Here is a 27,493-nt window from a genome sequence, read left to right as displayed (position 1 = left end):
ATGCATACTAGAGGTTGATACTGATTGATATATAAAGTTCTCTGCAAACCTCAAGATGCTATATAAATACTATTATTCCTTTGGTTCCTGCTTGGACTTCTGTTTGTACATTTTCTGGCAACATAGTACAGCCCACTTGGTCATTACTCTTCCAGATGCTGAGAACACACACACACACAAAATTGATTCAATTTTATTATTTTTATTAAAGGCAATGGGATTAAGTGACTTGCCCAAGGTCACACAGCTAGACCTTTATTAAGTATCTGAAGCCAAATTTGAACTCAGGTCCCCTCAACTCCAGGGCCTATGCTGTATCCACTGCACCATCTAGCTGCCGTAAATTTTCAATCTAAATGGGGTAATAAGGATATATATAACCATGATCCAGTGGAGAATGAAATAAATGCAAAGGAAAGATCCAGATAAAGTGCTAAAGGAAATTTGAAGAGGAGATTAACTGAGTGAGGATGATGGATTGGAAAGGAAATAAATATTATGTAGACAGATCAATTCAGAGACTGCTGTAAGAAAAAATGAAGTAGGGTGACTGCAGTGGGCAAGAAAAGAAGGATCAACTGTGATGCAGGTAGTGGAATGAAAATCACAGGACTTGGAAAATGAATAAAAGTGTAGGGCAAGGTGAGCAGGAAGAGTCAAAGGTTATCCTTAAATTACAAGCCAGGATCTCACCAGAAAAGCTAATAAAATCTGTATTCACAAATGTAGATAGATAGATAGATAGATATTTAAATATTTTATATGAATACATATTTCATAGTACATATTATATAACATAGGTTACATAATTTTATAGAACATAAAGGATATATCCATGACTATAAGTGAATCTAATTTCATATGCACATACATATAAATGTGTTTGAATTATATTCATATGTATATATTTTATTGCATATATTATATCATACATGAAGCCACATATTTTATAGAGAGAATAGTATATTATCTAATTCTATATGTATTTGCATATATACATGCAACAATTATTTTTGTATGTGAATATGCATATATTTTATGGGTATACATATTTACAGCATAATTTTAATCATATCTGAAGTTACATATTTTAATGTATATAGAGATATGTACCTGACTGTGTTTGTATATAATTTGGCATGTATTTATATATGTATTTACTATGCTGTATGGGGAGAAGTGTAAGTTAGTGGGAAATGCACTGTACTAATAATCAGAAGACCCAAATCCAAGCCATAGATATACTCCACCTTGGCTAAGTCATTTGAATAAGTCTTTGTTTCATTACCTTTGAAATGAAAATTATAATTTTTATGTTAGGGAAATTAATATATATGGTGGCACAGTGGATAGAACACTAGACCTGAGACACTTAGCTGTGTGACCCCACACAAATCACTTAACCAGGCTTGCCTCAGTTTCCTCATCTCTAAAATGAGCAGGAAAAAATGACAAACCCTAAATGGGGTGAGGAAGAGTCAGTCACAAGCAGCAACAATTCTTAGGCTCCCCACCACCTAGCATCATTATGAGAATCACCTAAGGTAAGTGTTTTGGAAACTTTTAAAGGATTGTCTGACCATGCATCAGCATCTGCATCATTGCATGTCCAAAAGTTATTAAGAGTGACTTAAATCTTCTTTGATAGACTATTACTACAGCAGAACATGTATCTCATTCCCATTTCTTGACTCAAGTCTGTAGGAAAGCTCACATCCTGTGTTCCAAACTAATTTAACCTGTGGCATGGGGACAGTAATAAGGGCTTTGGAGTCAGAGAACTTTGTCTCTATCATTTCCTCTATAGTCTTAGGGAAATCACTTCCCTCAGTCTCTGTTTCTTTACCTTCAAAATTAAGGGGATTAAACTAGATGACTTCTAAATATCATTCCATCTCTAAATCTATAAAATTGATATGATTTCTCTTATGGATTTCTCTTACTTCTGTTTTCACATTCCATTAGGCAGCTAAGTGGCACAGAGTGTAGGACTGTTGTCCTTGGAGTCAATTAGGTGAGTTTTAATTCAATTTAAAATCATTAGATATATGACCTTGGACAAGTCACTTAACCTCTCAGTCTCAGTTTCCTCATCTGTAAAATGAAATGATATAATAATATCTATCTCACAGGGGTTGTTGTCAGGATTTGATAAAATGATACATATACCTCTTTGCAAACTTTAAAGCACAACATAGATGTGAGTTGTTATTTTATTTTCTCTCATTGAATTTTCTTACCTTACTCATTAGATTCTCTAAAAAAAGAAATAATGAAATGTGACAAGTCTTCACAAAAGTCATCAAAGATGGATTTCTGTGAAATAAGGATGTCTTATTCTTCTGTTTGATAAAGGTTGGTTAGCACCCTATTTGGGGCACAATAGTCACTTAATAAATGTTTGTTAACTGACTGACTCATTGTGTCATCAGTCCTGGAAGACTACCAGCAGGGAATAAACTCTATCAGGGTCCTCTGAGCTGGAAAGTAAGAGTACCAAAATGGATTCCCTGTCTACCAACCAAGAAACAGCCTTGCCTTTTGTTTGATCTAACCTGATCAGTCATGGTATGATGAATTTTTCAGCCACACTCATTCCCAAAGATGGTCTACTCAGTTTTAGAAAGTTTGTGAGCTGAATTTTCAGAGCAGAGAACCCACAGTGATCCTAGAAAATATGAAAAGAAGTAGACGATAACTTTCCATTTGAAGAAACAAAGCATTTCATTGAGACATGAAGTCTGGTTTCTTAATAGTCCTCTTCTTGCCTGGATATATTTTGGTAGATTATTTGATGCAGAATTTTACAATCATTTCTTTCAATCCAGAATGGGGACTGAAATAATTGGGTAGAGGACCAGACATCAGAATGGAGAAACCATTTTGCCAAATTTAAATTCCATTCAGTTTCTTAACCAATACTGTCTTTGCTATTTTAGTATTTTTGTGTGATATCTATGTTTTAAGAAACAAGTTGCTAGAGATTTCTTTTTTTCCCCAAAGGCTTTGTAGATGCCAAATAACTCTTTGAAAAATGTTGATGCTATGCACTAAAGTGAATAAAAACATATGGATTTAATGTTCTCTAAAATATATTTTTATATATATTTTAAATGAAGTGGACTGGGAAGTGGTGAGGGGAAAGAGATGGGGTGCTTGGCAGGACACATTTGGATTTTAGTGATTCCAAAATTTGTGAAAAATTGTTCCAGATGTTTGATGAACCTTTGATGCCCCTAGGATTCACCCAAATCTGTTAATAAGTAAAGTATAATTGTAAACAGCAATGATACACCATGTTTCAGGAAGTATATAATGGATACCTACTATCCATGTGAGACTTTGAGCAGGTCACTTTGTTTCTTAAAGCCTCAGTTTCCTCCTCTGAACAATGGGGGTGGTTGGACAAGATGACCTCTAAAGTTTTATATCTTTGATCATTCCATTATCCCAGGATGAGAATTTGCTATAGTCTGAATTGAATCACATAAAATTCCAGGTAAGGCTATGTTTCACATAACAGGAAGGGAGGCTTTATTCTAAAAAATCTTTCCTCCACTATGCTCATGCCAAATAAATATCCATATGAAACTGAAATTTTCAAACATCTGGCTACTTAGAAATGTCTGCTCTGGCATTTAAGACCATGTGTCAGGGGGTCTCACCTTTCTTCTCCAGCCTCATGCCTCACTACATTCTGCTCCAGTAGACTCTACTCTGACTCGAGCAAACACTTTCTTTTCACTCTGGAACACCATGTTCATACCCATGTTGCTCCTTCCATTTCTTTTTCTTGAATGATGTCCTCTAACTCTCTGACATAAATAAAAGAATGAATGGGTAATTGAGCTATACATCCTATTCTTAAGCTAATGACTACAGCTGCTATATAGATGGGCCATCTCTTTAGCCACTCTAGTTGGCTCTGCAACACAACTAAGGAATTTGGAGAGATGCATGTGGCCAGGAAGAGTCAATACTTCGGGGGGGAGGGAATAATCTCCACAGATCTTCAGTGGAAGACATATACTATACATCTGGAATGCTCTAATATCTTGGGAGTTTTCTCTTTCAAGCTATTGAAAACTATACTAAAAAGTGTGTTTTAGGAAGTAACCCTTCAGTGACCTTAGGCACAAGAAATCAAATAAGAATTGAATGACTGAAGCATTTATTTAGTATGAATACTTTGCTGTAATATTCTCTATGAATAACATATTTTGAGGTTAAGAGAATCCAAACCTATGATCTTACTAGATCGGAGAACCCCAGGTGAAGAAACTCCCTTTACCAATGAAGAATCTTTCCTTGTTCTATATTTTATAGTCTTATAAAGTGGCCTGAGACACTGAGAGGTTAATGATTTTTTAACACATATCACGGTCAAGATTTTAGATCATCCTGATATCAAGGACCCTCTGTCCATTATAGCTGCCTTTCTGAATGATCTTTACATACAGATAAATATTGTTTCCAATGCTTTCACAACTCCTATGATCAGAACGCTTTCAAGCCATTGTCCAGCTCTGACTTTAAAACTCTCACTTTCATGGTCAGATCCGTCAATCCATTCTCTTCATCTCCATCCCAGTTCCTTCCTCTCTAGGCTCAGAGAAGTCAAGAACTTGGGCCTCAGTGGGTCACTAAATCACAGTCAAGCACTCTCAAAGTCAGAATGGATCATCAAATCCATCCTATAACTGAACAAAAGTACTCTCTACAGCATATTCAGGAAGTGAATATTCAGTTTCTGACTGAAGACATTCAAGAAAGGAGAGCCCACCAACTCTCAATCAATCCATTCCATTTGGGGGTATCTCCAATTGTCAGGAAGTTTTTCAAGTTAGGAACAATAAGCTCATGTCTTATTCAAGAAGACTTGGGTTGGTGAATTATTGTAAAGACTCTTTCAAACTAATTTATGATTTAAATAGACTTGTATGGACTGAACTATAACTCTAATCATCATCTATCACATTTTTACATGAAATAATGCAGCCTACATATCAAGCAATTTACTTACCAACAGACTTTTGGAACACAACCCCGCCCACTAACTTGAGAACTACCTAGGAAATATATAGAAATATTCCAGTTTTATTAATCTTCTTCCTTCTGAATGCAAAGTAGAGAGACATCAGTTGCCCATTTGGTGTAGTAGGAAGTCACAGAGTCAGGAGAACCAACTCAAGTCCTAATTGACTCTTACTGGCTGTGTTACTATCAGCAAGTCCCTTTATCTCTCTGAGTATTCATTTTCTCATCAAAATACAATATATTGGGGTGGCTAGGTGGCATAGTGGATAAAGCACCTGCCTTGGAGTCAGGAGTACCTGGGTTCAAATCCGGTCTCAGACACTTAATAATTACCTAGCTGTGTGGCCTTGGGCAAACCACTTAACCCCATTTGCCTTGCAAAACAAACCCTAAAAAAATACAATATATTGTCTGTGTCACAGGAATGAGCAGCTAAATGGCAGAGAAGATAAAATTCAAGGTATGGAGACAGAAAGACTCATCTTCCTGAGTTCAAATCTGACCTCAGATACTTACTAGCTGTGTGACTCTGGGCAAGTCACTTAACTCTGTCTCAGTTTCTCATTAGTAAAATGAAATAGAGAAGGACATGGCAAACCACTCCAGTATCTTGCCAAGATGATCCCAAATGGTTTATGAAGAGTAAGATATGATTGAAAGAACTGAAAAAAAAAAAACCTCACAGGATTTTTGAAAGTGCTTAATTAATCTTAAAGTGATATAAATATGTAAGACACCTGAAAATGTTTAAATGAGAAAATAGATTGATGTTTGACCCTTTTATTAAGTTCAGATCCAATATAGATTCCACAGAAGAAGAAGAAGAAGAAGAAGAAGAAAAGACACTAAATGTCCACAGTCAAGTTAATGATTGGTAGCTATACTGCATCTTGCAGATTGAAATAAACATATTGTTGTTCAGTCATTTCAGTATGTCCTCCTCTTTACAACCTCATTTGGAATGTTCTTGGCAAAGATTGTAGAGTACTTTGCCATTTCCTTCTCCAGCTGATTTTACAGATGAGGAAACTGATGCAAACAGGATTTCCCAGGGTCATATAGCTAATAAGTGTTTTAGACTGGTCTTCCTGACTTCAAGCTCAAGGTTCTATCCATTGTGCTACCTACCGGTTCCTCACATGGATATGGGTTGGTAAGATTACAAAAGAATAGGAATTATGCAATCAGATCATTTCATGATGAACACCCCAAAATAAGCCCTATCAAAATCCTAATCTAAGCCTTACTCCAAAAATAAGCCCCAGTTAAAATTGTCAGCCAGACAGAACATCTGTTGCATTTAGGACATATTGAATTATAAAATAATAATATCAATATATTTAAATATAAACAAATAATATTATTGGCATTAATACTCAAATGATTATAAAAATTACAATTAAGTATTTGTAGATACCCATTGGGTGCCTTTGGATGAGAGATAAACGACCATGTAAACAATGAACTCAAAACTTAATGTCAAATGACCAATTGGAATATAGACATAATGCACAAATACAGGTTATTTGTTGGATACAAAGAAAATCCCACCTCTAATCACCACTAAAGGCAAGAAAGATAAGACTGAATATGTTTCATGCATTTATGTTCTTGAAACCAAAAAAAAACTGGTGCCCAAAAGCACCATAAGGAAGTGGATCGATTTAATGTTGACACTTATTTTGTGAGGATTTCAGAGATCTGCTAACCTGAGATTCAGCCAGCACTTACTGCTCTAAAGACATGAAGAACTTCCTTGCAGATAGAAAAATAGATCAAATAATGATTTCCAAAGGAATGATTGCCTATCTCCAGACATCCCCTGAAAATAAGCTCTAATGAATCCTTAAGTAAATAGAAATCAGTAATGGAGAGAGAAGAAAAAAGTCACTTACAAAATAACTTTTTTTACATATTTAAAAGGAATAGCAAGTTATACATAATAAATTTGCAGTTTCATGTGTAGTCATCTTTTTATTATACTATGTTATGGAAATGCTTGTTTATTTGATAAATTGAAAATCAAATTAAAAACTTTTAAAAAGAATTCAATATAAACAAAGATATAATATAATAAGCAAGAAATCTTTTCAGTATTCAAAAATAAGAAAGAAAAAGGCTGAGTAGCAATATAGTTGGGGGGGAAAACTAGAAAAAAACAGATAAGCAAATGTAAGTAAATATATAGAATCAGCCTCAGACCACAAGACATTAACTCATCCTTTAAATCCTGAAGGGAAACTAAGAATTCATTGGGCATAGTGTGAAGTCATGCTCTGAATCTAGCTAGATTGCATCATTGTCCAAGTTCCTGGTTTAGAGAGAGGTCCAACCCTTAGGAAGAACTAGCAAAACATTAGTGGGGAACAGTGGAAAAGTTTATAAGAGCAACATACACTTTCCTAATTTAAGTTTAGTTCATACTACTATGGTTTGCATGTTTAACAATGAAAGAGAAAAGAGTATGTGTTAGGGTGGAGATAATATTGAGCAAGCAGACTTGTAAACTATCAACTTTATTTCCTTGCATCATGAACTATGTGTTCTGATTTTGAACCAAGATAGAGAACCAAGTTCTTTGGGTTTAGAGGTAGAGAGTCTGAGCTTCTATCCCTCAACTGAGACAGAGAATCAGTGAGAATCAATAATCAACATTACCTCTAAGTTTCTTCATCTGTATATTGTGGAGAGTAAAGAGCATTGAACTTGGTTTGAAGTGAGTCAGATATCAGCTCTGCCCCTTCCTACCTGTATGTCTTTGGGCAAGACACTTTATAGTCTGGACTTCCATTTCCTTATCTGTCAAGTGAAAGAATTGAACTAGATGACCCCTGAGGGTTTTTTTTTTAGTTTGGTTTTTTTTGCAAGGCAAATGGGGTTAAGTGGCTTGCCCGAGGCCACACAGCTAGGTAATTATTAAGTGTCTGAGAACAGATTTGAACCCATGTACTCCTGACTCCAGGCTCCACTTAGCCACCCAGACCCCTGAGGTTTTAACCAGCTCTAGTTCTATAATTCTATGTCTAAAGTATCCCATTGCCCCCCTTCTAACTCTTAGAATCTACTATTCTATAATTTTAATATTATTCAAATAAAAAATTATCATGACTATTTTGTCATAAACTTTCTCATCATTACAAACTTTTAAATATTATTTAGAGGATAAAATAGGATTCCAAAACATTTATGAAACCTGGGAAAGTCAGATCATTTCCACTATCACTAAAGCCACCAGTATCTGCCAAAGCTGCAGAAAATGGCCTCGTGCCACATTGCTCATTTCCTTCAACAGCAATAAGAATATTCAAAAGCATTTGGGATATCTGGTTAATGTCTCAATCACTTCACAAGGTCTCCCTCTGCCTCCTCTTCAGTGAAGAGAATGATAGCAATAGAATGTGTACACCCACAAGGGGATTCATTGACTCATCCTTTGCTTCACCTGTGAGGGTGATTCAACAGGAAAGTTTTCCTTCAGTTGTAGGTGATGGTGCTTTGGATAACATGAACTTCTGCTAATAAATGACTTTTTATCCAGGAAAAATACTAAAGTGTAATAAATTCTTTAAAATTTGAAAATGGATGCCTATGTGTTGGGGGCGGGGGGAAGAGGCTTGACGGTCGCTTAGAGGGGGAAACATAATCACCTTATAAGGGAATGTTACAGAACTCGGCCCCTCATTGAGTAAGAGTTCATGGGAGGGAGGACAGAGGGGATAAAAGGGTCTGCTGAGAGGTTGGGGGGAAGAAGCGGGAATGTGATCACAGAAGAATAAAGACTCATGACCCACCTCAGGCGCTCTGTCTGGTTCTTCCCCCATCAAAGAGTGGGGGCCGGAGGTACCCCGAAGACTCACCACGCGTTGGACTGGTGAGTAAGAGGACGGACTAGCATTAAGAAGCCGGCGTTGTAAATAAAAACCCGGCAAGTGGTGCCGAAACCCGGGACCTGATTTTGCTAGGGAACGTCTGAATCCGCTGGTCGGATTCTCCAGACAGCCTCGGTCGTTTCTGACCGGGAGGAAGGAGAGGGCGTTTACTCTCAGATATTGCCTGAGGGACATATCCCTATTGTGTTGACTATGCTTTCTTTCTCTCCCCTTTCTCCTTCTACTCTAATCACGCTCCTTGCCGTGCTGGCCTGTCTGATTGTGCCCTGCTTCCTCCTTCTCTTTTGCCGAACGGGAACTTTCCAGTTCTGCCACCTGTTAGGATTGCAGCCTCGGCTAGTAGACAGCATGGGGGGCCGGAATAGTATTCCCGCCTTTGAGCCGGAGGAAAAAGAGGCCGTTGCAGTGCAGCTTTATAAACTCTGCGCTAAGCATGGTCGTAAATTACCTATCAAGACGTGCCGTGCTTTTGTTGAGAATATCTGGAACATCTGCCCTTGGGTGCAACATAGTGGGATCCAACCAGATAAATGGAAGGTGGTAGGGCAGCAGATGGCCTCCTATGATGACACCTGCCCGGGAAAACTAACCCCCAAGGATTTTACAGTGTATAAGATAGTGGATGCAGCCCTGCATCCCCAGAAGGTGACTTTAGCACGAACAATCAGCACTCAGGTGGGTAGCTCGTTGGCGGGATCGGATTCAGAGGGCTCAGAGGAAGAGGGAAGGCCACTCCCTCCCCTGTATCCGTGGGAGGAACTTAGAAGAAACAATGGGGGAACAAGGGGCCCCCAGGGAGAAGATTCAGGGCCGGAAGTTTCCGAGCGCGGGAAGGGAGGGGTGCAAACAGCCCTCAGGGGTGGCAGGAAGAGGAGCGTGAGTAGGTGGGACCGGGAGGCTGCTGACGAGGAGGGAGGAGTCCGCGCTGATTGGACAGCTGCCGCGCCCCAGGCTTGGCGGCCCAGCCAGGAAACAGAGGCAAAAAATCCCCCGTGTTCCTTGTCCGCCCTTCAGAGATCCCCTCAAGGGCTCCGCCCATCCGGCCTACTTGCCACCAGTGCCTCCATAGCAATAGAGAAAGGGGAGGAGGTGGACTGGGATGACTGGGGCCTCTACCCGGTATTTACGGACCCCCTTACCGGAGCCCGAGACTACCGCCCTGTCCCTTTTAAGATGCTTAAGGAACTTAAGGAGGCCGTGACTAAATACAGCCCAAGCTCCCCTTATGTAAAAAGACTGATGCAAAACCTCTTTGCTACGCACCCTTGGACCCCTGCTGACTTTGACGAAATTGCAGCCGCGTGCCTGGATGCCTCCTTATATTTAGCTTTTAAGGCTCAGGCCCGCAGAGAGGCCTCTAAGCTGGCAAAATCCCGGGGTTATACTCCCCTGGATTTAGCCATTGACCTCCTGTGTGGAACTGGAGCCTATACTGACCCTGCTGTTCAGGCCCAGTATGGCCAGTTTGAGCTAGAGACTGTTAAAGAAACACATGTTGCAGCTTGGGATAAGATTGGAGCCATGAAAGGGGGGAGAGCCACACAGAAGTTGGTTGGGCTGAAGCAGAGAGCAGATCAGACACCCCTCTCATTTGTGAACGAGGTTAAAGAGACAGTGACTCGTATAATGGGAGACACCCCGGGATCTGATCTACTTATGAGACAATTGATTAAAGAGGGTCTTCGCCCCAAAGGGATCGCAGCCATTAGCAGCCTTCCCCCTGACGCTTCATTAGAAGGAATTGTTGACAAATTGCTGGACATGCCCAGCGAGGATTCAATTCAGGCCTTAGTGACTGCCATGGAGAACCGGGAGGATAGCCTCCTGACCGCCCTTCATGGTATGCAGGTGAGACCCACCTGTTTTGGGTGCGGAAAGCCAGGGCACCTCAAAGCACAGTGCAGGCAGCTGCCCCCCTCCACTTCAGTTCCGACCTGTTATTCCTGTGGAAAGCCAGGTCACATAGCCAGGTTCTGCCGATCCAAAGGGAAGTCGGGAAAAGGGAAAGGGAGGGGCCCGGCCGCGGGGCCCCCCCCGTGCTCGAAGACAGCGGCCCCATTACTGTGACTATCCCCGTGAGGGTTGACTATAGAGAAGGGACACAGCAGAGAGAGATCGGGCCTTGGGAAACCTCGATGATTCCCATTGAGCTAAATATTTTCCCAGCGCTCATCACAGGGGCTGAGAGATGTGTGGACCTAGTCACCCATACCCAGGTCATTTTTGGTCCCGGAAGTCCCACATCCGTAAGGGTCACAAACCCCCACCCCTTTCCCACCTTGGTAAACCAGGGCCAAGAGGTAGGAAAGGCGCTGCCCTTGCGGACCCCTCCAGCTCATGTGAACTGGGTCCACCCGGTCAGCTCTGGGCGACCACTGTTAACCGTCACGGTGGAAAATCAGAAGCTCGAAGGGATAATTGACACTGGAGCCGATTGCTCTGTCATAAATAGGGGACAGTGGAGGCGCGAGTGGCCACTCCTACAGAGCCCTCAAGCAGTGACGGGGGTGGGGGGCAATAGATCTGCCATGAAAGCAGCACACGCCCTACGGTGGTCAGCTTTGGAAGAATCTGGACTCTTCACCCCACTGTGCCTACCCGACCTCCCTTATGCATTATGGGGTAGAGATATCTTGAGCCAGCTTAACCTGACACTTGCCACCCCTGATAGCCTACGGGGAAATTAATTGGGGCCACTCTAGAGATGAGCTTTTCCCCCAGAATAACATGGATTAATAAGAAACCTATTTGGGTTGAGCAGTGGCCCCTGACAAAAGAAAAGCTCATCGCCCTCACAGACATAGTAATGACCCTCCTGCACGAGAACAAAGTGGAACCGTCCCTTAGCCCGTATAACTCCCCCGTCTTTGTCATAAAAAAGAAAGGGGGGAGTTGGAGAATGTTGATTGATCTTCGGGCAGTAAATGCCAACATGGTACCCATGGGTACCCTCCAACCTGGTCTCCCTATGCCCACTGCAGTCCCGCAAGGGTGGACTATTATAGTGATTGATGTTAAAGACTGCTTCTATAGCATTCCCCTCCACCCGGAGGACAAAGAAAAATTTGCCTTTTCCCTCCCCGCGGTCAATTTCCAAGCCCCCAGTAAACGTTATCAGTTCACCGTCCTACCGCAGGGAATGGCCAATAGCCCCACCCTGTGCCAGCTTTACATGGATACTCTGCTACATCCTATCAGAAAAGAATTCCCGAATTGCATGCTCATACATTACATGGATGATATCTTGATTGCAGCACCTTCTGTGACGGGGGCTCGGGCTTGCTTGCAACGCACCACCCATGTCCTCCGCGAGAAGGGGCTTCACATAGCCCCGGAAAAGGTACAGATGGATTTCCCCTATGATTACTTGGGGCATAGGATTTTTCCAGGAAAGATTAGTAGGGCACTTCCTCCGATCAACATCGAGGGATATACTACTCTTAATGATTTTCAGAGGCTTGTTGGCGCCATACAGTGGCTGCGTCCCGCTATGCCCCTCCCATCCTCCTTAATGCAACCTCTATATGATGTCCTTAAAGGCGACTCCCATCTGTCATCCCCTAGAAGTTGGACCCCCCAGGCAAGACAGGCGCTCTCGGAAATTTTCCGCAGAACCTCTTCCTTCTTGGTTCAATACGACCCGGAGTCGCCTGTCCTCTTCCACACACTGGGGGACAGTTCCCTGGGCTGGGGATGTTTATTCCAGAGACATGGATGCCTTGAATGGCTATACCCCCGGACCACTAAGAGCATCATCCGGGACCGGTGGGAGGCCCTGGCCTTATTTTGCCTTCAGGCCTCAGAGCGATGCCAGCGTCTCTTTGGCCTCTTGCCTGTCCTCAACTTTACCCTCCCAGAGGAGGTGACCCACTCGCTAGTTGATAGATCTATCGCTTGGGCCACTGTCCTGACTACCCTCTCTCAGACCAGACTCACGCCACCTCCCGTGGTTAGAGTGTTCACTGAACTGCACCTTTCCCGCCCGCGCCCTCTAGTGTCCCCAGAACCAGTGACCGGCCCTAATGTCTTCACTGACGCTACCAGGTTGGGCCGTGCTGTGGTCCATGACCCTGCTAGACCCGCCACCTGGATTTTTGATACCCCCTTTGACTCCACTCAGAAGAATGAGCTATATGCTATACTTCAGGCTTTCCGTCTCTACAGAGACACCCCTTTTAATCTTATTACTGACAGTATGTATTGTGCCATGCTAATCCCTCGTTTAGAAGATGCCTTCATTTCCTCGACTTCTTCCATTAGCCCACTCCTTACACAGCTGCAATCCTCCCTCCGTGATAGAAACCACCCCCTGTTTGTTCTTCACGTGCGCTCTCACGTTTCTTCCACCGGCCCCATATTCCAGGGCAATGCGGAGGCAGATAGGGCTCTCTTGTTAAACCTGTCCACACCTGCCCAGCTGGCACATAGTAAGTATCACTTGTCATCCAGGTCGCTCCGGCGCCTATACAGCATTCCCCGGAAGGAGGCTCGCCAAATTGTGCGCTCCTGCACTTCTTGTGCTCCCTTTAGACAAGCCCTCCCCGCAGAGGGGTCTAACCCACGTGGGGACGGCCCCAATGCTCTTTGGCAGATGGACATTACTCACCTGGGTCGTAAGTACATCCATGTCTCGGTGGACACCTTCTCCTCCTTCACCTTCACCTCTCTACAGCCAGGAGAAGCGGTTAAACACGTTCTCTCACATCTATATGCCCAGATGGCTGTCTTAGGCGTCCCCTCGGCTATCAAAACCGATAATGGGCCTGCCTACATCTCGAGAGCCTTTGCTTCCTTTTGCAAAGAATTTTCCATTTCCCATTCCACCGGGATCCCTTACAATCCCACTGGCCAAGCTTTGGTAGAAAGAGCAAATCGCACACTCAAAACTACGCTCTTTAAACAGAAAGGGGGAGTTGGCAGGTCACTGACCCATTCAGACCTGTCTCAGGTACTATTTACCATGAATTTCCTACAAGTCAGGGATGACGGCACTACAGCCGCCCAGAGATTTTTCTCCCCAAAAGGACATGCTAAGAAAGAACCAACGCTCCTGCCCTCTCCCACCAAGGCCCTACCAGGCTCTAAAGTCATGTGGAGAGATGAAGAGGGAGGTTGGCATGGCCCTGTAACGGTAAAGAACAGAAGACAGGGCCACCTGTCATTTCATCCCGAGGATAAGATAGAAGAGCCAGAAAGATGGCTCCCTGTTTACAAGATAAGAGACCTTGATTAATGCCCAACCCTACGGGGTGAGAGGAATTTCTTTCTTTTTCAGGCCTTCTGATCATCGTAGGGATCCTTGGAGGTGCTCCATCTGAAGGAAATCCGACATGGGGAATACTCCGAGTTATTCCCTCTCCCCTTCCAGTAGTACGGAACTCCCCGATCTACCCTCGCCTGCTAGTGACCAATACATCGATGGGGCTCCCTTCTGCCTCGGTGGGGCCCCTCATGTGTGGCCACAGGGGAAGACATCGAGGATCCCATACCATGGAGGGATTGCCAGATGGCGGGAGGATACCCCCTTGAGGGTGAACAAGGACGCTGATTCTGGGAATCACCCTACTTGTTGTCTGTTTCTGCCGCCTAGCTAGGCGACAGAGGGGCTATATGCTTCTTACTCAGAAAGCCTTCATGGCCATGGAGACGGGGGGAGGATCCCCAAGTCTGGCTAGCCGCCATGCATGACGTGTGACACCTAGGGGTAAGACGAGGTAAACCCCAAGACGGGCAACTTCTCCTGACCCAGCCACCTAAGACGGGCAAGGTCCTGGGTTGAAGGAGATGACCTAAGACAGGGTTCCTCGCCCCCGGCGGATCCCCAAGTCTGGCTAGCCGCCATGCATGACATGTGACACCTAGGGGTAAGACGAGGTAAACCCCAAGACGGGCAACTTCTCCTCACCCAGCCACCTAAGACAGGCCCTGAGGGTGTCGGGCGCCTAGGACGGGCAAGGTCCTGGGTTGAAGGAGATGACCTAAGACAGGGTTCCTCGCCCCCGGCTATCAGAGGCCAGTAGAAATGACACCGCTTAAGGCTAACCTCAGCACCGCTTAAGGTCACACCAAGTGATAACCTTGTAAAACAGAAAGGGGGAGATGTTGGGGGCGGGGGGAAGAGGCTTGACGGTCGCTTAGAGGGGGAAACATAATCACCTTATAAGGGAATGTTACAGAACTCGGCCCCTCATTGAGTAAGAGTTCATGGGAGGGAGGACAGAGGGGATAAAAGGGTCTGCTGAGAGGTTGGGGGGAAGAAGCGGGAATGTGATCACAGAAGAATAAAGACTCATGACCCACCTCAGGCGCTCTGTCTGGTTCTTCCCCCATCAAAGAGTGGGGGCCGGAGGTACCCCGAAGACTCACCACGCGTTGGACTGGTGAGTAAGAGGACGGACTAGCATTAAGAAGCCGGCGTTGTAAATAAAAACCCGGCACCTATGGGAATATGGAGGGAGACAGAAAGTCCAAAACAAAAACTTTACACTATTACAACAGCAAAACAAACAAAAAAAAACAGTGCTTGATAGCCTAGGACTCCCTTTCTCCAATTATTTTTAGTATAACCAAGAGAATATTGTATACAGTAAAAGTAATTTTTTTATAAAATATTTTTTTATTTTGAATTTTACAATTTTCCCCCTAATCTTGCTTCCCTCCCCCATCCCCCACAGAAGGCAGTCTGTTATTCTTTACATTGTTTCCACGATATACATTGATCTAAGTTGAAAGTGATGAGAGAGCAATCATATCCTTAAGAAAGAAAAATAAAATATAAGAGATAGCAAAATTCCATAGTAAAATAATGGGTTTTTTAATATTAGAGGTAATAGTCTTTAGTCTTTGATCAAATACCACAATTCTTTCTCTGAATAAAGATGGTATTCTCCATCACAGATACACCAAAATTGTATCTGATTGTTGCACTGATGGAATGAACAAGTCCATTAAAGTTGATCATCACTCCCATGTTGCTGTTGGGGTATACAATGTTCTGGTTCTGCTCATCTTGCACAGCATCAGTTCATGAAAATTTTTCCAGGCTTCCCTGAATTTTCATCCCTCCTGGTTTCTAATAGAACAATAGTTTTCCATCACTACATATAACAACCATTCCCCAATTGATGTAGATTCACTCAATTTACAATTCTTTGCCACCACAAACAGGGCTGCTATGAATATTTTTGTACAAGTGATGTTTTTACCCTTTTTCATCATTTCTTCAGGGTATAGACCCAGTAGTGGTAATGCTGGCTCTAAGAGTATGCACATTTTTGTTGCTTTTTGGACATAATTCCAAATTGCTCTACAGAAAGGTTGGATGAATTCACAGCTCCACCAACAATGTATTAGCGTCCCAGGTTTATCACAACCCTTCCCACATTGATCATGGTCCTTTATGGTCATATTGGCAAGTCTGAGAGGTGTGAAGTGGTACCTCAGAGATGCTTTAATTTGTATTTCTCTAATAATTAGTGATTTAAAGAATTTTTTCATATGATTATGGATTGCTTTGATTTACTCATCTGCAAATAGTCTTTGCATATCCTTTGGCCATTTGTCAATTGAGGAATGGCTTGTTTTTTTGAAAATTTGACTCAGTTCTCTGTATATTTTAGAAATGAGTCCTTGGTCAGAAATACTAGTTGTTAAAATTGCTTCCCAATTTAGTACATTTCTTTTGATCCTGGTTACAATGGTTTTGTCTATGCAAAAGCTTTTTATTTTAATGTAATCAGAATTGTCTAGTTTGTTTTTAATAATGTCCTCTATCTTTTCCTTGGTCATAAACTGCTTCCCTTTCTATAGATCTGACAAGTAAACTATTCCTTGATCTCCTAGTTTGCTTATAATATTGTTCTTTATGTCTAAATCCTGTATCCATTTTGATCTTATCTTGGCATAGGGTGTGAGATGTTGGTCGAATCCAAGTTTGTTACATTACTAACTTCCAGTTTTCCCAACAGTTTTTATTGAAGAGAGGGTTTTTATCCCAGAAGCTGGACTTTTTGGGTTTATCAAACAGCAAATTACTATAATCATTTCCTACAATTGCATCTAGTCTATTCCACTGATCCACAAACTCTATTTCTTAGCCAATACCAGACAATTTTGATACTGATGCTTTATAATATACTTTTAGATCTGGTAGGGCTAAGCCACTTTCTTGTGCACTTTTTAAAAATTAAATCCCTGGAAATTCTCGACTTTTTATTTCTCCATATGAATTTACTTACAATTCTTTCTGTCTCATTAAAGTAATTTTTTTGAATTTTGATTGGTAGGGCACTAAACAAGTAGTTTTATTTTGGTAAAATTGTCATTTTTATTATATTAGCTCAGTCTATCCATGAGCCCTTGATATTTGCCCAGTCACTTAAATTTGATTTTATTTGTGAGAAATGTTTTCAAAAAGTCCCAGGTATTTTATATTGTCAGAAGTGACTTTGAATTGGATTTCTCTATCTAGCTCTTTCTCTTGCATCTTGCTAGTCATATATATATATATATATATATATATATATATATATATATATATATACATATATATGTATATATATACATACATTAATGTTGAGGATTTATGAAGATTTATCTTATATCCTGCAACTTTGCTAAAATTGCTAATTATTTCTAGTAGTTTTTTAGATGATTTCTTTGGATTCTCTATGTACACCATCATGTCACCTGCAAAGAGTGAGAGTTTTGTCTATTCTTTCTCAATTATAATTCCTTCAAGTTCTTTTCCTTCTCTTAGTGCTAAAGCTAATATTTCTAATACAATATTGAATAGTAGTGGTGATAGTGGACATACTTGTTTCACCCCCAATCTTATTGGGAATGCCTCTATCCCCATTACATATAATGCTTGTTGATGGCTTCAGATGGACACTGCTTATTATTCTAAGGAACAATCTTTTTATTCCAGTGCTGTCTAGTGTTTTTAGTAGGGATGGGTGCTGTATTTTGTTAAAAGCTTTTTCAGCACCGATTGATATAATCATATGATGTCTGATAGGTTTGTTATTGATAGAATTAATTATACTAACACTTTCCTAATATTGAACCATCCCTGAATTCCTGGGATAAGTCCTACTTGGTCTTAATGTATTATCCTAGTGATAACTTGTTGAAATCATTTTGCTAAGATTTTATTGAAGATTTTTGCCTCTATATTCATCAGGGAGATAGGTCTATAACTTTCTTTCTCTGTTTTAACTCTTCCTGGTTTAGGTATCAGTACCATATTGGTGTCATAGAAAGAGTTAGGCAGAGTTCCGTCTTCACCTATTTTTCCATATAGTTTATATAGAATTGGAACCAGTTGTTCCTTAAATGTTTGATAGAATTCACTTGTGAATCCATCTGACCCTGTTGAATTTCTTTTTCTGAGATAAGGTTATTTAGGTATTTAATTTCCTCTTCATTTAAACTGGGCAACTTATATTTTTGTAAATATTCATCCATTTCACTTAGATTATCAAATTTGTTGTTATAGAGTAGGGCAAAATAATTCTGAATTATTATTTTAATTTCCTCCTCATTGGTGGTGAGTCATTTATGATACTAGCAATTTGGTTTTCTTCTTCCTTTTTTTTTAATCAAATTGACCAGAAGTTTATCAATTTTATTGGTTTTTTCATAAAACCAACTCTTGGTTTTATTTATTAATTCAATAGTTTTCTTGCTTTCAATTTTATTAATTTGACCTTTAATTTTAGAATCTCTAATTTGATATTTATTTGGAGTTTTTTTAATTTGTTCTTTCTCTAATTTTTTTAGTTGCATATTTGGTTCATTAAATTCCTCTTTCTCTAGTTTATTCATGTAAGCATTTAAAGATATAATATATCCCCTGACAGCTGTGTTGAGTGTATCCCATAGGTTTTGGTATGTTGCTTCATTACTGTCATTATCTAGGATGAAATAATTAATTCTTTCTCTACTTTGTTGCTTGATCCACTCATTCTTTAAAATGAGGATATTTAGTTTCCAATTAGTTTTGGGTCTGTATCTCCCTGGCCCAATATTGTATGTGATTTTTATTGCATCATGATCTAAGAAAGATGTATGCACTATTTCTACCTTTCTGCAATTGTTTTTTAGGTTTTTATGTCCTAGTACATGGTCAAATTTTGTGTAAGTGCCATGTACTGCAGAAAAAATAGTTTATTCCTTTCCATCCCCATTCATTTTCCTCCATAAGTCTATCATGTCTATATTTTGTAACAATTTATTTACCTCCTTAACTTACTTCTTGTTTATTTTATAGTTAGAATTATCTAAATCTGAGAGTAGGAGGTTGATGTCTCTCATTAGTAGAGTTTTGCTATCTATGTCTTCCTGTAACTCCTTCAACTTCTCCTCTAAGAATTTGGATGCTATACCATTGGGTGCATACATATTTAGTATGGAAATTACTTTATAGTCTATGGTACCTTTTGGGAGGATGTTTCCTTCCTTATCTCTTTTTTTTTAGGCTTTTTGCAAGGCAAATGGGGTTAAGTGGCTTGCCCAAGGCCACACAGCTAGGTAATTATTAAGTGTCTGAGACCGTATTTGAACCCAGGTACTCCTGACTCCAAGGCCAGTGCTTTATCCACTATGCCACCTAGCTGCCCCCCCTTATCTCTTTTAATGATATCTTTTTGCAGCTGCTTTGTCTGAGATAAGGATTACTACCCCTGCTTTTTTTTCACTTCAACTGAAGCAAAATATATTTTTCTCCAACCTTTTACGTTTACTCTGTATGCATCTTTCTTCTTCAAACGAGTTTCTTGTAAGCAGCATATAGTAGGATTCTGGTTTCTAATCCACTCTGTTATTTGCTTACATTTTAAGAGAGAGTTCATTCCATTCACATTTAAAGTTATAATTACTAACTCTTTATTGTCCTCCATTCTATCTTCCCTCTGTTTGTATTTTTCCTTTTTTTCACTTTATCCATATGACCCAGTATTTTGTTTCTGAATACCATTACCTTCAGTGTGTTTGCCTTCCTATATCCAACTCCCCTCCTTTTTCTTTTCCCTTTCCTTTTTCCCCTTCTTCTTTCCTTTCTATCTGTTGGCTCCCCATTCCTCCCCCCCTCACCTTTTCTCCTTTTAATACTTAAAAGGTAAGATAATTTTCTTAACTTAACTGAGTGTATGTATGTATGTTAACTTTAAGTCAAATTTGATGAGAGTAAGATTCCAGTGGTTCTCATCTCTTCCCTTCTTCCCCTCTACAGCAATAGGTCCATTGTACCTCTTAATGTAATGAGATTTACTGCCATTCAATCTCCTTCATCATCCCATCTCTTTATTGTCCCCCCTTTTAAGGAGGTATTATTTTTAATCATTCTATCTGAGTCACTGAAAAGTCATGAGTGTCCACCACTTCAGGTTAAGTTTATTTTCCTTTAATAGAATTACAGTTATCAAGAGTTATTAGAGTCTTTCTCTCAGGTAGGGATTTAGCCAGTTTCATCTTATTGGATAGCAGTTTCACAAATAAGTCATCAGTGTTCATCACTTCTGGCTAAATATGTTCTCTCTAATAGAGTTACAATTCTTGAGAATTATAAAAGTCTTTCTCCCAGGTAGGGATATAGACAGTTTCATCTTATTGGATAGCAGTTCTTTTTTATTTTTTTAAACCCCCCCTTTTTTTAAACCTTTCATTTGCCTCTTGAGTCTCCTGATTGAAGCCCAAATTTTCTATTAAGCTCTCATCTTTACATCAGGAAAAGTTGGAAGTCTCCTATTTCATTAAATATCCATCTTTTGTCCTGGAAGAGAAGGCTCAGTTTTGCCAGATAACAAATTCTTGACTGCATTACAAGCTCCCTTGCTTTTCAGAATATTGAATTCCAGGCCCTTCTACCCCTTAATATTGATGCAGCCAGGTCCTGTGTAATCCTTACTGTGGTTCCTTGGTATCTAAATTGTTTCTTTCTGGTTGCTCTTTGATCTGATAGTTATGGAATTTGGCTACAATATTTCTTGGTGTTTTCATATTGGGATCCCTTTCTGGAGGGGATCAATGTATTTTTTCAATAATTGTTTTGCCCTCTGGTTCCATGATATCAGGGCAGTTTTTTCATCACTAAATACCATAATATTAAGTCAGGGCTTTTTTTTTCTTCTTCAGTGTTTTCAAGAAGACCAATGATTGTTAGATTATCTCTCCTTAATCTATCCTCAAGGTCAGTGGTTTTACTGATGAAGAATTTTACATTTTCTACTATTTTTTTATTTTTTTGGTTTTGTTTAACAGATTCTTGTTGTCTCATAATTTCATTAATTTCCAGACTCCATTCTTTTTTTAGAGAAGATTTTCTTCATTTACCTTTTGCAACTCCTTTTCCAATTTGTAATTTCTATTTTTGAAAGAATTTTCCATTTGACCAGTTGAGGTTTTGAGAGAATTATTTTCTTTTTGAATTTGCCCAATTGTATTTTCCAAGGATTTGTTTTCTTGTTGCAAGGTGTTAATCTTCTCTGTGGTTTCTTTTCCCAAATTTTGCATTTGATTTTTAAACTCCTTCCTGATTTCTTCAAGGAAGTCTTTCTGTGCTGGAGACCAAATCATATTCTCCTCAGAGGTTCTAGAGCTCTCTGAGTTAGGGTCTTTCCCTTCTGGGAATTTTTCTATTCCTCTGGTGTCTCTTCATTTTCCTAAGATCTTGTGTTGAGGGAAGGGTTAGTTCACAGAGATTTGGTGTTGGGATCCCTAAAGGCTTTACTCACTGGGTTTAGTAACTCCAAGTGCAACGGCCAGTACAGGGTACTAGAGGCTTTGCTCACTGAGTTTAATAACTCCACATGGGCCAGCCAGTAGGAGGTGCTGATTGCTTTCTCTGGAGTATTTGTGGTCTTGATTTGAGGCCCTCTCTCTTGGCCTGGAGGGGATGGGTAGTGTTCCTGGATACTTTTATCCTTGAACAATTTGGGCTATGTCTTGGGGTCAAGTAATTACTCTCTTTATTCACAATTGAGGGAGCTCTGCTGCCCATACCTGTACTCCTCCACCCTCCACCTCAATGGCCCTTGACTGGATCAGGTAAATAGAATTGCAGCCATGGGGACTTTTCTGAATAAGTTTAAGAGTACTATTATAAAAGAAACAGTTGATGTCACCAGTGTGATAATGGGAAATCCTGTCACCAGGGAATTTGATGTTGGTCTACATGTAACCAGTGGTAACAATGGGCTAACTTGAAATCATTTTTAATGGCCCAGAAAAGTCAAGTTATCAAAAAGTAACTATTTTGTCTTTGACAAAAAAGCTGATTAACAAATATCAAAAATTTTAAAAGGATTAAATCATTGATTCTCTCTAAAACAAGGAATCCAATAGTTAACACAGCTTTGACACTCTCAACTTAGTCCCATACAACATCCTTTTCAAGAATCCAGCAGATAGAGTACCTGCCCTGGAGTCAGGAGAACCTGAGGTCTAATATGGCCTCAAACACTTTGGGCTAGTCACTTAACCCCATTGCCTTGCAAAAACAAAACAAATCAAAACAAAACAAAAAATAATAATAATCCAGAGACTGCCTGGAATTTTACACAGAACCAGAATTCAAGTTTAATCAATGATCTTGGGGAACATTGGGAAAGTCAGCCATCCACAGGATTCCCAGACATTTAAAATGATCAACTTTATGCTGTAGAAATTTGAATACTGAATAAAATGAAAGTCTGGAAAATAATGGACTTTGATTTTTATATACCATCAATAAATCCTTCTGAACAAGAGCCCATGCTTCCTTGCAGAGTGGGATCCAGATTTATCTTCATTATGCCTACCAAATTGACTCCTGAATATATACTTTCTGTGAGCTGTGAGACAGCAAGCGATATGTGCTCTTTAGGAGCTGTTGTTTATGGATTAACAAAGAAAAACCTATATTTGAAGTTAGCAGACAAGATATATAAAAGCTTCAGATGGGATCACTAAGTTTTCTAATATCCAGTTCTCTTCAAAACATACTTGAGGTAGTGAAGGAATATGTGAAATTACTTTTAAATGTCACTCCAACTATTAGGCCAGATGCAGATCAAATGACAGATTCCCTAATTTTATGATATAAATCATGCTACAATATTTTTATTCCTCATTCCAAAGAGACAATCTACAGAAATCACAGATTATCAAAGGACTTCCAAAAGTTCTGCCCAATTTGCCCAAGTGTGTGATAATACAGAGAATTTTTGCCTTGCTTAACCTCAGAATTTGTAAATCCTGATGTGGTGTCTTTTGTTTTGTCCAATATTCTACTAATTAATTTTGCCAGAATTCAGCCCTTTCGTTAAAAAGGAGGAGTCTATCCAAATTTTGGTTTTTTTCCTGCAAGAAATGTATTTTCTGCTAACCAAACCACCTCTAGATGAAATAAAGAACCATGTTCTTAAAATTATTTATAGAGTGTTAGAAACCCCTTCCTTTTAAATCCAGGATTTTTGTACAAACATCATTCCAATCTTTGCAGACATCATAAACTATCCATTCATTAAAATTTTTTGATCCCAAGAATTAAAAATGCATGTTTCCCTTGCCGTACATGTAAATTCATTACTGTGCTTAGTAAAGATTTTGGAATACATGGATAGTGGTTTGAACTTGACATTCTACCCTTTCTATGACAAATTCCATCCAAGGAACCTGTGATCTGCATGGCAATTTTAGGCATTTACAAGTTGGGAATCAAAGGAAATTGGAAATCACCAAGGACTAGCAAAGTGGTGCCTCATCTGATCCCTTTGAGTACTGAAAATAATCTTAATTTCAATCAGTTCAATTCTTTTATTGTGGTTATCAAAGAAATGCTTCATAGTTCTTATGAGGAACTTAAAACCAAACTGGAATAAGTCCACATAATGTAAGAATAGCAGAGATCTTTGGATAACGTCAATCAAAAGAATGACTCTGAGAAGACAAAGATTCCTAATGCTAGGAATTGACAAGGTCTTTAACAGTTTTGGAGCAGACCTTCTAACTGGTGGTGGATCAGCCAGTAAAGAGAATGGGTTACAGAATACACAGAAAAGAGGATGCACTGGCATTTAAAGAGAAACAAAAAAGAACAAAGGGACAGGAACACTCAGAAGTTGAAAAGTCAGAAGTCACTGAAGCCCCCAGATCCACATTCTTGTGAAACCCATCAAACAGACTAAGTAAATGACAAAAACTTTGATAAATAATATGTCTCCTTCCTTGAGTTCAGCCTTTCTGTTAATTCTCCCCAAATTTTGGTTTCTACTAGCTTCTCTTTGTCCCTTCCATGGGGATGGACATTTTTTTTCCAAAATTGGTTGAAAATACAAAATTTGACAATTGAGAAGGCAAAAATGGGCTTCCTTCCAGATGCCAGCATATAGCCTGACAACCAGTTAAATCAACATGTCCTCAGCAGCCCAGGCACACTGAGCAATGCAGATGACTCTGGCAGCGTCTTCTAGTTTACCAAACTGCACACTCAGAGAGTTTCATCTGGAATATCACAGAAGACCCTAAAAGACCTATTGATATATTTGTTCTGGACTGTATGTTTGGAACTCAGAAACCCAAAGTTAGCATGAACCAATCATTTCAACAGAGACCAAACCCAAGACTTAATGAGTTTGCCCAGGGATGGGCAGTTCAGCAAGAAGAACCCAGATGAATATGGTAAGACAGCCTGCTTTTTTTTTTTTTGCAGGGTGATCCTTTCTTTAAGCCATGGAACTTTGCACAGTCAGTCAAAATGACTATTAGCAGCTTAGCTAGTAGTGAATTAAAAGCTCTTTTAGGGAAAGATATTTCATGTTCATTTTGAATAATTGGTTGCATTTTAATCATGGGTGAGATGATTTATACCCTGATATTGTTGAATGAATATTTATCTTGAGGAATTCCTTGTAGAAAGAAGTCTGAGGCATTTGATAGAAGAAAACAAGGACATCCATGTCAGCATTGTTGGTTGGTTCTTGTCCTTCATTATCAAAGATCAAAATGACATCACTATGTTTGAGGCAAATTACAGTGTATCCAACTGGCTAATTAGAATTAAGAATGCCACAAATTGGATACAAATAGTCCATATGAATACCTGTGGTGCTTAATCTAAACTTACATGTGTCACATTTCCTTTGAGCTGCTCCAATTATGCCTTGCTCAGAGCACAGCACCCTCACTGATGAGGGCATGTCATGCTGGATGGTCCTGTACCAGCATCTCCCATGCTGTATAATCATTTCTAAAGTACTTAAGAGAGAGACTGTCCCAGTATCACTTCTGATCCTCTTGTGAGCAGTTGCCCTATGTGAGTTCTCCATAAATTTGCCTTTTTGGCAAGCATACTTCTGGCTTCTAACAACTTGCCTCCCTGGAAAGGACATTGCCAAAGTAACTGAACTAGTTCACACAGTATTCAACACTTCTCTATTTGTTGTAAGGGATGGTTTCACATATGGATGATTTTCTGGTTAGTGGTGATTTGTTGGCTAATGGAGCACCTGTGTATTCTTGGTATTAATTGTTAGGACAAAATTAGCATACACAGCAAAAATTGACTCACACTTTGTTGCATCTCACTTTCAGTGACTGCATTGAGTGTACAGTCATCTAGAATCTGAAGATCATGCACCAACACTTCCTTCACTTTGGTCTTGGCTTGTAGTCTTTTAAGCTGAAGAATTTACTATCAGTGCAGTAGCTGACCTTGATGCCACTGGATGAAGGCATTTGTCAACATGGCTGAAAGTACCATACTAAAAAACATGGGGGCAATGATAAATCCTTGTTTTACTCTATTGGTGACCAGGAAATCTAGAGAGCATCATCCAGTATCCAGAGACTGGGCAAGCATGTTGTCATGAAACTGATGTACAATACTCATGAACTTCTTCAGGCTACTGAATTTTGATATAATTTTCCATTAACCCTCACAACTGACACTATCAAAGGTCTTAGTCATATTTACAAACATTGTAAACAGACCTCTATTCTGTTTGTGACATTTTTCTGGAGTTGTAGGGCAGCAAACACCATATCGACTGTTCTTCATAGGAACATGGCCATCTTCCAGGTGAAGGATCAGCCTTAATAGGACTCTGGCAAGAACCTTAGCTGCAATGACTAAAAGAAAAATGCCCCTGTGATATTTATAGGACAATCTATTCCCTTTATCGTTATAGAAATGAATGATGGAGGAATATTTGAATCCTTGGAAGATAACCTCTTCAAGCCATATAATCTGGAAAATTTCAGTCAACTTTTGGATAAGTAATGGACCCCCCCCCCATCATGTAGAGCTCAACTGGAATAGAATAAGCATTCAAAACCTCTTTTTCAGTTGGAACTTCAACTGTGGAGTGACTGACTTTAACTTGAAATAAATGGTCAATGGTTTCTGCATTGATTGATGTTGGTCTGTTAAAGACACTATGGAAGTGTTCAACCCATCTCTCTAGGATCACATGCCTATCATTAATCAGTGACTCCACCAGCACTGAGTAGTTAGATGCCCCATAAATCTTTGGCCCATAAATAACCTTCAGAGCATCATAAAAATACTTTGGCTTGTTACTATCTGTATAAAACTAAATTTCATTTTTTTCTTCTTCTTCCTAAGATATGAATCATTTTATCTTAGCTTCACTCTAAGCTTCACTTTTACTTTACTTTTGATGGAATTAAATGCTGCTTTCTTAGAAATGGATGAACCATTCTACTGTTAAACCCTGTGGATTCTCATTCTTCAATGTAACAGTTTTTGTATTTCCCCATTATTTTCATCAAACTAGGCTTGATGTATGCAAGATGAAAAAATGCAGTGCTGTACATCAGATCTCTGAAAGCTGCCCACTCTTCTGCTCCACTGTTTTCCCTCCATGTCAGCAGCAAACTATTCCCACTCAGAGAGACATTCTAATCTCTAGTCATTAATTTTTCTGTAATCATTTTGCCTTGGAATCACTGTTTCAGCTGAATGTGATTATTTAGCTTGGAGAAGATGAGTCTGTGATCAGTCCAACACTCTGTACCACATATTGCCTTTGTTACTCTCACATCCTGTTTTTCTCCTTACAAATCACAGTCTATTTTTTTATTGCATTAAGGAATGGAACACAGTGTTTGTGAGGAGAAGGTCATGAGATATACAAGTCTTCAGCAGTAGGTGATCATTGCTACACAATGCCTGCTTCAGCTGGCTTCATGGCCAGTGTTCTCATTCCACCAGTGGAAGACTTCACATGCTTAGAGTAGACACCCCCAACTACTCACCATAAGTTGAAGACTCCCTTGGTTACCTCCAACCTGGTTTAGTTTGCCTGCCAAAATGGTTTACCAGAGTGTGACCACTGTGCATACTACAGCTTCTTAGAGCCACAGGTGAGAGTTAGGTGACTCAGGTGGACATCATAGGTGAAAAACATAATTTAATAACACAATTTAATAACATAATAACATATTTTAAGAGCTCTGCAGCCCTCACACTAGAGCTACTTGTCTTCCTTGAACACATCCTACTCCCCAGCTTTGTAGTGATATAGAATCCTGTCATTTGAACTCATTGAATGCAGTAGGATTTA

The 27,493-nt window shown here is 39.9% G+C and overlaps 1 pseudogene; it reads left to right on the top strand.

The window, feature by feature from the left end:
* Positions 1 to 21,992: 21,992 nt before the first annotated feature.
* On the top strand, positions 21,993 to 24,298 carry LOC141489283 (SCY1-like protein 2; annotated as a pseudogene).
* Positions 24,299 to 27,493: the final 3,195 nt, after the last annotated feature.

The sequence above is a fragment of the Macrotis lagotis genome, chromosome 5 (genome assembly GCF_037893015.1).
Source record: "Macrotis lagotis isolate mMagLag1 chromosome 5, bilby.v1.9.chrom.fasta, whole genome shotgun sequence".
NCBI lineage: Eukaryota > Metazoa > Chordata > Mammalia > Peramelemorphia > Peramelidae > Macrotis > Macrotis lagotis.
Note: the sequence above shows the minus strand (reverse complement) of the source record. Positions and strands in the feature narration are given on the sequence as shown.